This window comes from Coregonus lavaretus (genome assembly GCF_964263955.1).
Source record: "Coregonus lavaretus genome assembly, chromosome: 26".
In the NCBI taxonomy this organism is placed as follows: domain Eukaryota; kingdom Metazoa; phylum Chordata; class Actinopteri; order Salmoniformes; family Salmonidae; genus Coregonus; species Coregonus lavaretus.
Window position 1 is genome coordinate 27,900,116 of NC_140013.1, and position 16,234 is coordinate 27,916,349.

Here is a 16,234-nt window from a genome sequence, read left to right on the forward strand (position 1 = left end):
TCCACCCTCTCTCTCGCTCTGTGTCTCTCTCTCAATTTAATTCAAAGGGGCTTTTTTGGCATGGGAAACATATGTTTACATTGCCAAAGCAAGTGAAATAAACAATAAACAAAGTGAGAAGAAACACGAAACAACATCAACAAATTTTTTTTTTTTTTAATTTACAGTATTGCACTCATAAAGGTTTCAAAAGGATAAAGACATTTCAAATGTTATTTTATCATCTACAGAATGTACAGTGTTTTTAACAATATGCAAATACTTGTAGTATGAATAATAAGGGAAGATAAGTAAACAGATACATATTGGTTGTATTTACAATGTTGTTTCATGGCAACGAGTCACAAATCTTGCTGCTGTGATTGCACATTGCGGGATTTCGCCTAACAGGTATGGGAGTTTATCAATGTTAGATTTGTTTTCAAATTCTTTGTGGGTATGTGTGATCTGTGGGAAATATGTGTCTCTAATATGGTCATACCTTTGGCAGGAGGTAAGAAAGTGCAGCTCAGTTTCCACCTAATTTTGTGGGCAGTGTGCACATAGCCTTTCTTCTTTCGAGAGCCACGTCGGCCTACGGCGGCCTCGCTCAATAGCAAGGCTATGCTCATTGAGTCTGTACATAGTCAAGGATTTTCTTAAGTTTGGGTCAGTCACAGTGGTTAGGTATTCTGCTACTGTGTATTCTCTGTTTAGGGCCAGATAACATTCCAGTTTGTTCCGTTTTTTTGTTGATTCTTTCCAGTGTATCAAATAGTTATCTTTTTGTTTTCTCATAATTTGGTTGGGTTTAATTGTGTTGCTATCCTGAGGCTCTGTGAGGTTGGTTTGTGTTTGTGAACAGAGCCATAGAACCAGCTGGCTGAGGGGACTCTTCTCTAGGTTCATCTTTGTAGTAGAGGTCTTTGTGGTGGAATGTGTGGGCATCGCTTTTCTGGATTTTCTGGATTTTGATAATAAGTGGGTATAGACTTAATTTTGTTCTGCATGCATTGTTTGGGGTTTTACATTGTACATGAAGGATATTTTTTGCACAATTCTGCATGCAGTCTCAATTGGGTGTTTGTCCCATTTTGTGAATTCTTGGTTGGTGAGTGGACCCTAGACCTCACAACCATAGAGAGCAATGGGTTTTACCAGTCCCACGTAGCTCAGTTGGTAGAGCATGGCGTTTGCAATGCCAGGGTTGTGGGTTCGATTCCCACGGGGGGCCAGTATGAAAAATGTATGCACTCACTAACTGTAAGTCGCTCTGGATAAGAGCGTCTGCTAAATGACTAAAATGTAAAAAGTAAATGTTTTATAACTGATTGAAGTACTTTTAGCCAGATGCTAATTCGATGTCAAGTTTCATGTTCCTTTTGATGGCATAGAAAGCCCTACTTGCCTTGTCTCTTACATTGTTCACAGCCTTGTGGAAGTTAACTGTGGTGTTGATGTTTAGGCCAAGGTAGGTATAATTCTTTGTGTGCTTTAGAACAGCGGTCTAGATTTAAAAAATGTGTTTGTTGTCCTGGCAACTGGACCTTTTTTGGAACACCATTATTTTGTCATACTGAGATTTACCATCTGGGCCCAAGTCTGGTAGAATCTGTGCGCTGTTGTAGACCCTCCTTGGTTGGGGACAGAAAGGGAAACTGAATGCATTCAACCGAAATGTGTCTTCCGCATTTAACCCAACCCCTCTTAATCAGAGAGGTGAGGGGGACTGCCTTAATCTACAATCCATGTCATCGGCGCCCAGGGAGCAGTTGTTGTTGGAGGTTAACTGCCTTGCTCAAGGGCAGAATGGCAGATTTTTCCACCTTACCGGCTCAGGGATTTCGAACCAGCAACCTTTCGGTTACTGGTCCAATGCTCTTAACCACTAGGCTACCTGCTGTCCACAGAATTACCAGATCATCTGCAAACAATACATATTTGACTTCAGAGTCTAGTAGGGTGAGGCGTGGTGCTGCAGAATGTTCTAGTGCTCTTGTCAATTCATTGATATACTGTATATGTTGAAAAGGGTGGGGCTCAAGCTGCATCCCTGTCTCACCCCATCACTCTGAGGAAAGAAATCTGTGTGTTTATTGCCAATTTTAACTGCACATTTGTTGTTTGTGCACATTGATTTTATAATATTGTGTATTTTCCACCCAACACCACTATCCATCAATTTTTGTATAGCAGACCCTCATTCCAAATCGAGTCAAAGGACTTTGCTTTTGTTTTGTTTTGTGTGTTTGTCAATTAGGGTGTGCAAGGTGTATACCTGGTCTGTCATATGATATTTTGGTAAAAAAGCCAATTTGACATTTGCTCAGAACATTGTTTTCACTGAGGAAATGTTCCTGTAGTCCAAATGATTGTGGACTACAGGAAAAAGAAGAGGACCGAGCATGCCCCCATTCTCATCGATGGGGCTATAGTGGAGCATGTTGAGAGCTTCAAGTTCGTTGGTGTCCACATCAACAACAAACTAACATGGTCCAAGCACACCAAGACAGTCGTGAAGAGGGCACGACAAAACCTATTCCTCCTCAGGAGACTGAAAAGATGTGGCATGTGTCCTCAGATCCTCAAAAGGTTCTACAGCTGCACAATCGAGAGCACTGACTGGTTGCATCACTGCCTGGTATGGCAACTGCTCTGCCTCCGACCGCATGGCACTACAGAGGGTAGTGCATACGGCCCAGTACATCACTGGGGCCAAGCTTCCTGCCATCCGGGACCTCTGTACCAGGCGTGTCAGAGGAAAGCCCTAGAAATTGTCAAAGACTCCAGCCACCCTAGTCATAGACTGTTCTCTCTGCTACCGCACGGCAAGTGGTACCAGAGTGCCAAGTCTAGGTCCAAGAGGCTTCTAAACAGCTTCTATGCCCAAGCCATAAGACTCCTGAACATCTAATCAAATGGCTACCCAGACTATTTGCAATGCCCCCCCCCCCCCCCCCCCCCCCTTTAACGCTGCTGCTACTCTCTGTTTATTATCTATGCATTGTCACTTTAATAACTCTACCTACATGTACACATTACCTCAATTACCTAAACTAACCGGTGCCCCCGCACATTGACTCTGTGCCGGTACCCCCTGTATGTAGCCTCGCTATTGTTGTTTTACTATTGTTATTTTACTGCTGCTCTTTAATTATTTGTTACTTTTGTTTTTGTAAAAAAATATTAGGGTATGCTTTCTTAAAACTGTGTCACGGTTTCGGCCGAGGCTGCTCCTCCTCCTTGCTCGGGCAGGCTTCGGCGGTCGTCGTCCCCGGAGTACTAGCTGCCACCGTTGTATGTTATCGATGTTTGTTTGGTTTTGTCTTCCTTGTTCCGCCTGTCCGTAGGTGCTGGTATTTTGCTCTATTGTGTTTTAGAGTCCAGACGCACTTTTGCGTATTGCTTGTGCATTGGAGTGTTTTTGCGCATTGTTGCGTAATCGCTCGCCTCCTTGTTTTGTTGAGGCCCTTTTCTTTGTATTTCGTGTCCTCCAGTAAAGTCTGTTGGAAGTAGCTTCTGTGTCCTGCGCCTGACTCCTACACCACATCCACATCAGCCATTGACAAACTGCATAACTGCATTGTTGGTTAAGGGCTTGTAAGTAAGCATTTCAATGTAAGGTCTACACGTGTTGTATTCGGCGCATGTGACAAATAAAATGTGATTTGATTTGTGTCTGCTGTTGATGATACTGCAGATGATTTTTCAGAGGTTCCTGTTGATAGAGATTCCACTGTAATTATTGGGGTTACATTTGTCTCCACTTTGGTGGATTGGGATGATCAGACCTTGGTTACAAATATTGGGGAATATGCCAGAGCTGAGGATCATGTTGAAGAGTTTAAGAATAGCCAATTTGAATTTGTGGTCTGCATATTTTATCATTTTGTTTAGTAAACCATCAACACCACAGGCCTTTTTGGGTTGGAAGGTTTGTATCCAGTGGGTTCTGGTAGTCTTTAATAGCTGATTCTAAGTTTTGCAAATGATAATGTATATGTATTTGCTCTTCATTCTTTGTTATATGGCCGAAAAGGTTGGAGAAGTGGTTTATCCATACATCTTCATTTTGGATAGATAACTCTTCGTGTTGTTGTTTGTTTAGTGTGTTCCAATTTTCCCAGAAGTGACTTGATTCTATGGATTCTTCCGTCACATTGAGCTGTTTTCTGACATGCTGTTCCTTCTTTTTTCTTAGTGTATTTCTGTACTGTTTTAGTGTTTCCCCATAGTGAAGGCATAGGTTCTGTTTTTTTGGGTCTCTGTGTTTTTGGTTGGATAGGTTTCTGAATTTCTTTCTTAGATTTTTGCATTCTTCATCAAATCATTTCTCATTGTTAGTTTTCTTAGGTTTTCTGCTTGAAATTGTTTTATTTGATATGTTAGCTGATAGGTAAAATATACTGTTCAGGCTTTCTACTGCTAAGTTTACACCTTCACTATTGCAGGGAAATATTTTGTCCAGGAAGTTCCTGTTGGCCAATTGTTTTTTGGTAGGTTGTCTACACGACCCTCCTTCCATCTATAGCATTTTTTATAACATGCAGTTTGTTCGGCTTCAATACCTCATGGTATTGATCTGTTCAAGTAGATTGTGATTTTGCTGTGGTCTGATAGGGGTGTTAGTTGGCTGAATGTGAATGCTCTGATAGACTCTAGGTTGAGGTCAGTGATAAAGTAATCTACAGTATTACTGCCAAGGGATGAGCTGTAGGTGTACCTACCGTAAGATTCCACTCAAAGCCTACCATTGACTATGTACTGACCCAGCGTGCAACAGAGCTGCAAGAGTTGTGACCCATTTTTGTTGATTGTTTTGTCGTAGTTGTGTCTAGCGGGGCAAATTCGGGAGGGAATGTTGTCACCTCCAGGTAGGTGCTTGTCTGAAGGTGCTGAAGGTGTCAGGTTCTTGTCCAGTTCTGGTGTTTAGGTGACCACAGACTAGTACATGTCCCTGGGCCTGGAAAAGGTTGAGCTCCCCCTCTAGGATGGAGAAGCTATCTTCATTAAAGTAAGGGGATTATAGTGGGGGGATTTACAGTGGATTGCGAAAGTATTCACCCCCCCCTCCCTTGGCATTTTTCCTATTTTGTTGCCTTACAACCTGGAATTAAAATAGATTTTTGGGGGGTTCTTGTCATTTGAACTTCTCCACCTCCTTCAAGTTGGATGGGTTCCGCTGGTGTACAGCAATCTTTAAGTCATACCACAGAATCTCAATTGGATTGAGTTCTGGGCTTTGACTAGGCCATTCCAAGACATTTAAATGTTTCCCCTTAAACCACTCAAGTGTTGCTTTAGCAGTATGCTTAGGGTCATTGTCCTGCTGGAAGGTGAACTTCCATCCCAGTCTCAAATCTCTGGAAGACTGAAACAGGTTTCCCTCAAGGATTTCCCTGTATTTAGTGCCATCCATCATTCCTTCAATTCTGACCAGTCTCCCAGTCCCTGCCGATGAAAAACATCCCCACAGCATGATGCTGCCACCACCATGCTTCACTGTGGGGATGGTGTTCTCGGGGTGATGAGAGGTGTTGGGTTTGCGCCAGACATAGCGTTTTCCTTGATGGCCAAAAAGCTCAATTTTAGTCTCATCTGGGGAGTCTCCCACATGCCTTTTGGCGAACACCAAATGTGTTCGCTTATTTTTTTCTTCAAGCAATGGCTTTTTTCTGGCCATTCTTCCGTAAATCACAGCTCTGTGGAGTGTACGGCTTAAAGTGGTCATATGGACAGATACTCCAATCTCCACTGTGGAGCTTTGCAGCTCCTTCAGGGTTATCTTTGGTCTCTTTGTTGCCTCTCTGATTAATGCCCTCCTTGCCTGGTCCGTGAGTTTTGGTGGGCGGCCCTCTCTTGGCAGGTTTGTTGTGGTGCCATATTCGTTCCATTTTTTAATAATGGATGTTCAAAGTTTAGGATATTGTTTTATAACCCAACCCTGATCTGTACTTCTCCACAACTTCGTCCCTGACCTGTTTGAAGAGCTCCTTGGTCTTCATGGTGCCGCTTGCTTGGTGGTGCCCCTTGCTTAGTGGTGTTGCAGACTCTGGGGCCTTTCAGAACAGGTGTATATATACTGAGATCATGTGACACTTAGATTGCACACAGGTGGACTTTATTTAACTAATTATGTGACCTCTGAAGGTAATTGGTTGCACCAGATCTTATTTAGGGGCTTCATAGCAAAGGGGGTGAATACATATGCACGCACCACTTTTCCGTTATTTATTTTTTGCATTTTGTGAAACAAGTTATGTTTTTCATTTCACTTCACCAATTTGGACTATTTTGTGTATGTCCATTACATGAAATCCAAATAAAAATCCATTTAAATTACAGGTTGTAATGCAACAAAATGCCATGGGGGATGAATACTTTTGCAAGGCACTGTAGGTAATACACAGAAGGACATTTTTCTCTGTTGAGATTATTTCCTTTCTAATTTCTAGCCAAATGTAAAATGTTCCAGTTTTGATTAATTTAATGGAATGGGTTATGTCTGATCTATACCAAGTTAGCATACCCCCTGAGTCTCATCCCTGTGTAACACCTGGTAGTTTGGTGGATGGGACTACCAGCTCTCTGTAACCTAGTGGGCAACGAGTGGGTCCATCTCCTCTGGTTTCTTGCAGGATGACAATGTCTGTATTTCTGATTTCTTTGTTGAAGTCTGGGTTCCTGCTTTTTAGGCCAAAGGCAGATGACCTCAGACCTTATAGATTCCAGGATGAGATAATAAAATATTTGTGTTCCATAGTGTCCTGTGTAGTTTTTTTGTGGTTTAGCCATGGGCCATTACTTTCTCTCTCTCCTGCCCTGTTGCTGATTGTGAAGAGTGTTGTTATCAGTGTTGGTGTCATCGTGGTTTGTTCTCTGTCTATGTTTAATCTAGGTCTCTCATCATTCTGCCTGCTCACCCTCACCACCAGAACCGTATGTGGGGGCCAAGGGGGCCAAGCAGTTACTATCAACAAACCACTAGGTACATCATGTACCTTTATTCTAAACATGTTAATTGTTTTGTGTTTGTGAACATACAGGTAACTGCCAAAATAAAGGAAACACCAGCATAAAGTGTCTTAATAGGGCTTTGGGCCACCACGAGCCAGAACAGCTTTAATGCACCTTGGCATAGATTCTACACGTCTGAAACTCTATCGAAGGGATGCGACACCATTCTTTCAAGAGAAACTCCACCATTTGGTGTTTTGTTGATGGTGGTGTAAAAGCGCTGTCTCAGGCGCCACTCCAGAATCTCCCATAAGTGTTCAATTGGGTTACGATCTGGTGACTGAGACGGCAATTGCAAATGGTTTACATCATTTTCATGCTCATCAAACCATTCAGTGACCACTCTTGCCCTGTAGATGGGGGTATTGTCATCCTATGGGGGCATAGCCATTGTAGCCAAATTAATGGCCTGCCCAGCATTTTTTTACATGACCCTAAGCATGATGGGATGTGAATTGCTTAATTAACTCAGGAACCACACTTGTGTGGGAGCACCTGCTTTCAGTATACTTTGAATCCCTCATTTACTCAAGTGTTTCCAGTATTTTGGCAGTTACCTGTATATTGTAGGTAATTACCTTGTCGAGTCTTACTTAGTCTTCTAAATGCTATATTCGCAACTGCATGTATATTCAGGAGGTCTCCATTTCCCTACAGTATGTCATAACACTGACTATCAAGAACACCTGTGACCAAACTCTGAACTCTGATCTCTGGGCATGTTTGGTCCTCAACTCTAACCCAATGTCTCTGCTATTGGTATCTGAACAGACCCAGTAAAATTGGATTATTCTCTCCTGTCAATCATATCAGTTGTCACCCTGCAGAAATTATTCAAAGACTAAATGTTTGGAAGTTGCTGTGTATTGAACAAGTTTTATGTTTGTTCCAATTAATTGCAGTCAATTTCTGTATTACTTATAATGGTCCTCTGGTTACTAGCTTACATTAGGTTTTCAGTTTGTTCCAAAGCTCAACTGTGCCCTCTGTCAGTGGAACGCCACACTAAGGCCATTTCTCAGCTGGTCAGTAGCATGACAAAGTGAAGAAGTGCAGTACTGTTTCAAGTGGCAGATTACATTTGGATAAACATGTTTTTCAAAAGACCTGCTCAAGCTGAGATAATGACTTTGATTCAGGCATGTCTACGTTTGAGTCTATTTATCTTTCCCAAAAACAATTTAATATAGGCTTCTTTTTGTAATCTTTTTTTTTTTTTACACCAAATGACTAAAGTGGCTATATGATCAAGCACAGTCCTGAATACATTGTCTTTATGTACACAAAGCCCATTGTCAGAACTAGTATGGCCACCTACTGGCTTCAACTTGTCTTGTAGTCAGATGCAGAGAACAGCACCATATGTTAACACTTTATTTACCAGATACATATGATGACACTGACACTGTCTCTTTAAGAGACAGGCATGAACACAGTGGCACTGCCCTCACAATTGCACACAAACACAACCCCTCTCTCTCTCTATCTCTATCTCTATCTCTCTCGCTTTGTCTCAATTCAATTCAAAGGGCTTTATTGGCATGGGAAACATATGTTTACATTGCCAAAGCAAGTGAAATAGATCATAAACAAAAGTGAAATAAACAATCAGAAATGAACAGCAAACATTACACTCACAAGTGAGTGTAATGAGACTCTGGATGCAGAATTCTGCAAACATATCCTCCGTGTACAACGAAAAACACCAAATAATGCATGCAGAGCAGAATTAGGCCGATACCCGCTAATTATCAAAATCCAGAAAAGAGCTGTTAAATTCTATAACCACTTAAAAGGAAGCGATTCCCAAACCTTCCATAACAAAGCCATCACCTACAAAGAGATGAACTTGGAGAAGAGTCCCCTAAGTAAGCTGGTCCTGGGGCTCTGTTCACAAACAAAAACAGACCCCACAGAGCCCCAGGACAACAACAACAACACAATTAGACCCAACCAAATCATGAGAAAACAAAAAGAGAATTACTTGACACATTGGAAAGAATTAACAAAGAGAGAGAGAGAGAGAGAGAGAGAGAGAGAGAGAGAGAGAGAGAGAGAGAGAGAGAGGTGGGAGGCTCTGCTTTGTACCATTGCTACCAATCTTTTGGTTAATTAACAACTCAACCTTCTAAAGATGTAAAATAGGAAACAAACACACTTTGTTTTCATGTTTAAGTTGAGTCAGATACCTCATTTCAGCACTTGACTTGTTTTTGTTGAAGAATACTTCACTAAAGTATTGCAGATGTGTCTGTCTTTTTGGGTATAATAAATTAAAGGATAAAGGCCTAGTAGGATATACTAATTTCTTGTCAAGTCTCCTGCAGATCTGCCAATGAAACTAAACATATTGTTCACATCTATAAATGCACGTGTTAGGACTGCTTCTTCTCTTCAACATGCTTTGCAAGATGTTTACCACACAGAGCTAGGTGAGTTGCTCTAGCTTGGACCAGAGAGCCCTCTAGCGGTCTGAGGTTGTAATGACTCCAAAGAGAGGGGGATCAATCGTGGGTTCCTTTATTAGATCCAGATTTGACCGTCTGAAGGCACAGATTAATGATTTTTGTAGTCTGGTGAACAGCCCACATCGAGAGAGTTCAGGCTGTCAGACATGTCGGGGGGGGGGGGGGGGGGGGGGGGGGGGGGGGGTTAAATGCCTGAGAATGCATGGCACGGTAAACCTGAGAGCCCTACTGCCTTCAGCCACCTTCCAGGGAACAACACACTTCTTATGGAGCACTTCTTATGGAGCAAAGCAGTTAGACCAAAATGAGAGGTGGCAGCATATTAATTTCAGCCTGTGTTTTTCTTTAAGGGCTTTTTAAAATGCTGTTCAATGATGAGCGGTCAGTAGATTTATAGTCCACGGAGGATGTAGGATTTCTAAATGGCAGTACTCTCTACTACTTTTCTTCATGTAGTATAGGCCTTTTTGGAGGCTTTATTTCATCCACATGTAGTTTATATAGGGATGAATCCCCTTGTGTTTTAATATTTTGAGTAAGTGTGTGAAGTGAGCTGCACCTTGGTTCCCATATGCAGTAAAGGAAGAATGGAAGAATGGCAGCCTTCTTCGCACTTTTATACTAACACAGAGAAACATAAACACACAGGATGAGTACTATTTGATTACAAGGGGGATATACGTTGAAGGTGTGGTGAAACAATGGTAAGGCATGTAATCACCACACACAGACATCCTTTCAGTGATTTTGATTAAACACATACCAGAACATATTGTGTGTAATGAGAGCACGTATTTTGTCTCGACACCACATGTTGATCTAAAGCATCATAGGTCCTCTCCCAAAGTGCTGTCTGAAAGATAACCCTTGTGCAGAAGCCAGTGAGGCCTTCATATAAGGGACTGCTTATGTCTCCATGAGGTCAAAGAGGGTGTATTATTGATATTCTCAGAGCGTGATGAGTGGCAACACATCAGGTGGCTCGCCGGCCTCCCGTTAATTTATAGGGATGCCATTACCTTCATAAATGGTTGCCTCATGAAATGACTGCAGCGCTTTAATTTAATACTTCCCCCAGCAAATTATTACGACACTTTATGAGCGTGCCTCTGTTTACACAGGGTGGGATTGATGTGGCCATTTTCCTCTTGTCGTCTATGAATTTATATTACATGCCATGAATCTGGAGCATTCTTCTTCTAGACATTTAACTGTAACAGTCTTTTATGAAAAGAGGAATGATGAGACTTATATATGCCTTATAGTCTTCTCTACTCATAGTCCATTTGCCCCCCTCCACCCCCACCCACTCCCTCCTTACCCCCTCCTAGGACCAGAACTCTCTGCCCCAGAAGTGATGGCTTTAAAGTTTGGGTCTTTGGGTTTAACTGCGCTGCATCTGGGCTTGACGGGGGCTAGCGTAAAAATATGTCATATTCCGCCCTGCCTTCCTTGCCTGGTGCCACGCTCCCATTTTCTCGGCCCCTGAGGAGTTAGAAACAGGGCTGCAATGGGAGCTATCTCCATCTCCAGATCATCTCTCCTGGTAGCTCCTCTAACTACATAAATAATGAATTACAGTTCAGTCAGTAAGGGGCTTCATTTACTCCAGTCGATGTAATCTGAGATGTCTGTACGACGTTGCTGCCACAAAGTCCTAAACACAACTGTTTTGGTGAAATCCCAGGAGAGGGTGTAGAACTTTGGGACAACCCATGATGTTAACACCAGTCAGGGGGCCAGGGCCTGCCAGTGGAATGGAGCTGTGGCACAGACCTGATTGAATACATTTTTCGTACTGAGCAAGACAGAGTGAATGGCTGAAGCCAAGAGATACAAAGAGAAAGCTAAAGCCTAGCTACTGTAACAATTGAAAATATGCAGATCATGTAACAGTAACACTACAATGACCATCCTCAGGTGCACAACTAGCTTACAAGTGAATCCAAATCTAATCAATGGTAACTGTGAGGTTGTTTTTCTTGGAAACTTTCTGAAGTTAGATTGGAAGGCAGATTCAATGGCATCTCTCTGATTTAGCATCAGATTAGCATACCTATGGTTCTTCTTTTTTGTGAACAATTGTTTTTATTGTGTCACAAAGGCAATGCAATCAATAAAAAACAATAAAGTGTCCCCCCTTTTTTAACAGCCCCACCTCCCATCCCAAACATACCCCTGGTGGTCCCACCCCATACCCAACCTGGGTCAACACATAATATAAAAAACACACACACAAACAACAAAAAATACTAAAATAACACTACAATGAAATAAAAAGTACACACAGTAAGATTTATGACCAATATAACAACATCAGGAAAGCAATTTTATCCCACACCTGCACCTTCTCCAGCAAATCAGAGATTTCTGAAGCAGCTACTTTCCACGTTTCCAGAGTAGTATGTTTGGCTTTATTCACTCGTGCAGGGAATAACTCCAACACAACCACATCCTGAAAGAATACCAACCATTTCCTTATATGAAGGTCATGTGGTGGCAACCAGCGTTGAAAAACAAGTATTTTGGCAGCAATCAACCCAGCCAACCAAACCTTACATTTTTTCTCATTCAGCTACATACCTGAATAGACATTAAAGGGATTTTTTTTTAAATGTCAACATTATCTCCAGCACCACCCCAACGTCAACATACACTGAGTATACCAAACACTAGGAACACCTTCCTAATATTGAGTTGCAACCCCCCCCCCCCCCCCCCCCCCCTTTTGTTTGCCCTCAGAACGGCCTCAATTTGTCGGGGCATGGACTCTACAAGGTGTCGAAAGCGTTCCACAGGGATGCTGGACCATGTTGATTCCAATGCTTCCCACAGTTGTGTCAAGTTGGCTGGATGTCCTTTGGGTGGTGGACCATTCTTGATACCAGTGGCGGTCAGTGCCATTTAAGATGAGGAAGGATAATTCTTTTTTCATGAGCATGGCCTTATTTATATTACAGCATATTGGATAACTCTCATTCATATTCCATTCACCCAGTGCAATGTAACAGCGATAGGTTTAGGCTACTACATGATACTCACATTTTCCCTAGACGCATCATGAGGTTGCTACAACCTAGCCTATGAATGAAATCGTTGTCACCATATTTGCTAAAGTAACGTCATAGTCAGCATAGCTATTAGAACTAACTCATTAGTAAACTCGCTACAATCATGCAGTAACATTAGTGTACAGTCAGTAAGCAGTTACACTGGCTGGCCCCGGAGGCAATAAATTAGTAATACCAAAAGCTTACCTTGACTTGGAAGAGTTCCAGTGTTGTGTTGGAAAGTCATAGCCAGCTAGCTAACATAACATCCCTCTGTTTGAGCAGGGTATTTCAGTAGGCTAAACTAGCTAGCTGCATTTTCTAGCTAAGTAAGTGAAACCGAAAGTGAAAAATAAATGACAAAATCTCTCTCTCTCTATTTATCTCTTTTTTTTGGGGGGGGGGGGGTAGATATATATAAAATAACTGATTAAAACACACTATTTTGCAAAGAAGGTCGACAGTAGCCTCAACAGCACAAGTTATATATATATATTTATCTCTTTCTTTGCCTTCATTTAGGAATAAATTAATTTGTTCAAAACTGTTCAACTATTGTCTTTCTCTCTCTTTGAGTCAACTACACACCACATTTTATACACTGCAGTGCTAGCTAGCTATCGCTTATGCTTTCAGTACTAGATTAATTCTCTGATCCTTTGATTGGGTGGATAACATGTCAGTTCATGCTGCAAGAGCTCTGATAGGCTGGAGGACGTCCTCCGGAAGTTGTCATAATTACTGTGTAAGTCTATGGAAGGGGGTGAGACCATGAGCCTCCTAGGTTTTGTATTGAAGTCAATGTACCCAGAGGAGGACGGAAGCTAGCTGTCCTCTGGCTACACCATCGTGCTACCCTACAGAGTGCTGTTGAGGCTACTGTTGACCTTCTTTGCAAAATAGTGTGTTTTAATCAGTTATTTTGTGACGTGATTATATTTAGTATACTTTTATCTAAAAAGGATACATTTTAAAATGTTTTACAATTTACATTTGCATGAAATTCACTGAGGAGGATGGTCCTCCCCCTTCCTCCTCTGAGGAGCCTCCACTGCTTGATACACACGGGAAACTGTTGAGTGTGAAAAACCCAGCAGTGTTGCAGTTCTTGACACAAACCGGTGTACCTGGCACCTACTACCATACCCTGTTCAAAAGCACTTCAATCTTTTGTCTTGCCCATTCACAATCTGAATGGCACACATACACAATCCATGACTCAATTGTCTCAAGGCTCAAAACTCCTTATTTAACCTGTATCCTCCCCTTCATCTACACTGATTGAAGTGGATTTAACAAGTGACATTAATACGGGATCATAGCTTTTACCTGGATTCAGCTGGTCAGCAATGTTCCCTCTAATTGTTTTCGGCACTGAGCAAATTTCAGGTCTGCTAAGCGCAAACTTGAACATTGTAAAGATTCTGTGCAACTTCCTGCGCAGCGAGGCTGTACCCACTTTAAGTTACAGTTTTAACAGTGGCCAAGTAGGCAGCTGTGGCTATTTGATCATAATGTAGGCCTACCAGAGTGGCCTACCATCAAAAACGATGGAGAAAAATGCATCCCATAACATTTTAACATGGAAATAGCTGTTCTGTCATTCAGTCTACAGCAGCATCAAATATGTGGTGTTCAATGTAGGCCTACATTCTATGAGCCTTTTGAGAAAAAATTTGCAGGGCTTGACATTACCTGTTTATCCACTTGTCCTTCAGACAAGGAGGTGACTGAAAATATTGTGTTGTTTGATGCAAGAAACCACTTTACAAAATAAAATACATTAATTCCCTTACCATTATTCGAGAGAATCAGACAAATTATGCTACCCTCTGCCTATTGGCTACTTAGATTATTCAAGATCGTCTTTGCAAAGGGCGATGGGCGATGCGCACAAGTTGGTGGCAGAACAAGGGGGAGTTCTTACAGAACGCCAGCAAAAAAAGCCTCTATTTACATGTTGCTTATGAGTGCATTTCACACTACTTTTGGATTATAATTGGATTTTAAGGCTCGTATGAATGTCCAGTTTAATAAAATGTTTGTGTCATCATTGCAAATCAACTGCATTATACTTATAAAACATTTCAACTTCAACCAGTAAAATGGCTCTTTGGCTATCTTTTGCTAAAGCCTATATCAATGAGCGTTAGCATTCTAGCTAACAACTGCTGCATCCAAAATAGTTATTTTGTAAAGATAAATAATATGCCATTTAGCAGATGCTTTTATCCAAAGTGACTCACAGTCATGCGTGCATACATTTTTGTGTATGGGTGGTCCCGGGGATCGAACCCACTGCCTTAGCGTTACAAGCGCCGTGCTCTACCAGTTGAGCTACCAAAGATCACAACCAAATATAATCTTAGCGACTGTTCAAGCAAGAATCAAAACATCATTGTAAGCGTATGAGAACCCATAACGTTTTTTTGGGTTGATGTAATACAAATTGTAATCTACGCTATATTGAATGGGTGCAGATGGCGATGGCTTTCTTACTGCCGCCAAGACGTCAGTGTGTCGTGTACTGGAAAAAGGTCTATAAACACAGCAGTTTAAAGTGAATGGCACAGATCCATTTATGGCAATGGCTATTTGCATGTAGGCCTACTGTAGCTCTGATTGGTTATGGCGCACCGGTCTGTGTAGAGTACTGGACTGAGTTGTGCCTGTCAGAGCAATAGAATCCTACTCCAATGCACTCTGCCTACAAGAAAATCTCTCCCACAATTAGTTTTGCATACTAAGTCTTGCATAGTTCGTTTTGTTTTCGGTATGTTACGTTGAAAGTGGCTAATAATGCATTGATTCGAGCACAATTCCCACAGTAGAGCGACACGTTGATAGTGTTAACTAAAGGGGAAAACTCTAGAAAGTTGAGTGAAGTTCAATCTAGTGCTTCTCTGCGCACGCACGCGCGCAGCTTAGAGGGAACATTGCTGGTCAGTCTATGTTATGGAAAGAGCAAGTGTTCTTAATGTTTTGTATACTCAGTATGTGAAAATGGCACGTTTCTATGTTTTGCAGTAAAAAAGATAGAGGAAGTTAAGCGTTTCCAGTGACATCATCAACTAATTAGTAGGCAATTAGTAGGCAATGCCTACTCATAATTGGTTAAAATCACATGATGCACACCGATGATGTCATTGCAAACACTTATCTTCCTCACAAAACATAGAAACATGCCATTTTCACATATGTTGATGTTGGGGTGGTGCTGGAGATGATGAATATTAAGTTGTACAATTTTGAAATGTCCCTTTAAGTAACAGAGGAATTGGTCCAAGGATTACAGCACAGAGTTTCTAAATCCAGAGGTGCAACATCAGGAGACATCCGAGAACACTTGAGAAACAAACTGTAAGTCGCTCTGGATAAGAGCGTCTGCTAAATGACTAAAATGTAAATGTAAATGTAAACAGACCAAACAGACCAGGCCTGGGTTTGGGGTTTGAGAAGTCAATGAGAGAAGTGACAAATTCTTCCTTAGCTGTTAATTATCTCTACATCTAAAGGCACACACTAGATTGGAGCCAGTGTCTTAAGTAGTTGAACATAGTACTCCAATCTCATGAAAATGACAAATTGACACGTTTTCATTTTCGTCAAAAACAACTTAATATTGAAGGAGTGCCTTTGATTTGATGGCCTGCCCATGCGCAGTTTGGCGCGCGACGACGTCACCATGACATCGCCTAGAAGTGTGATCGGGGATTTCTA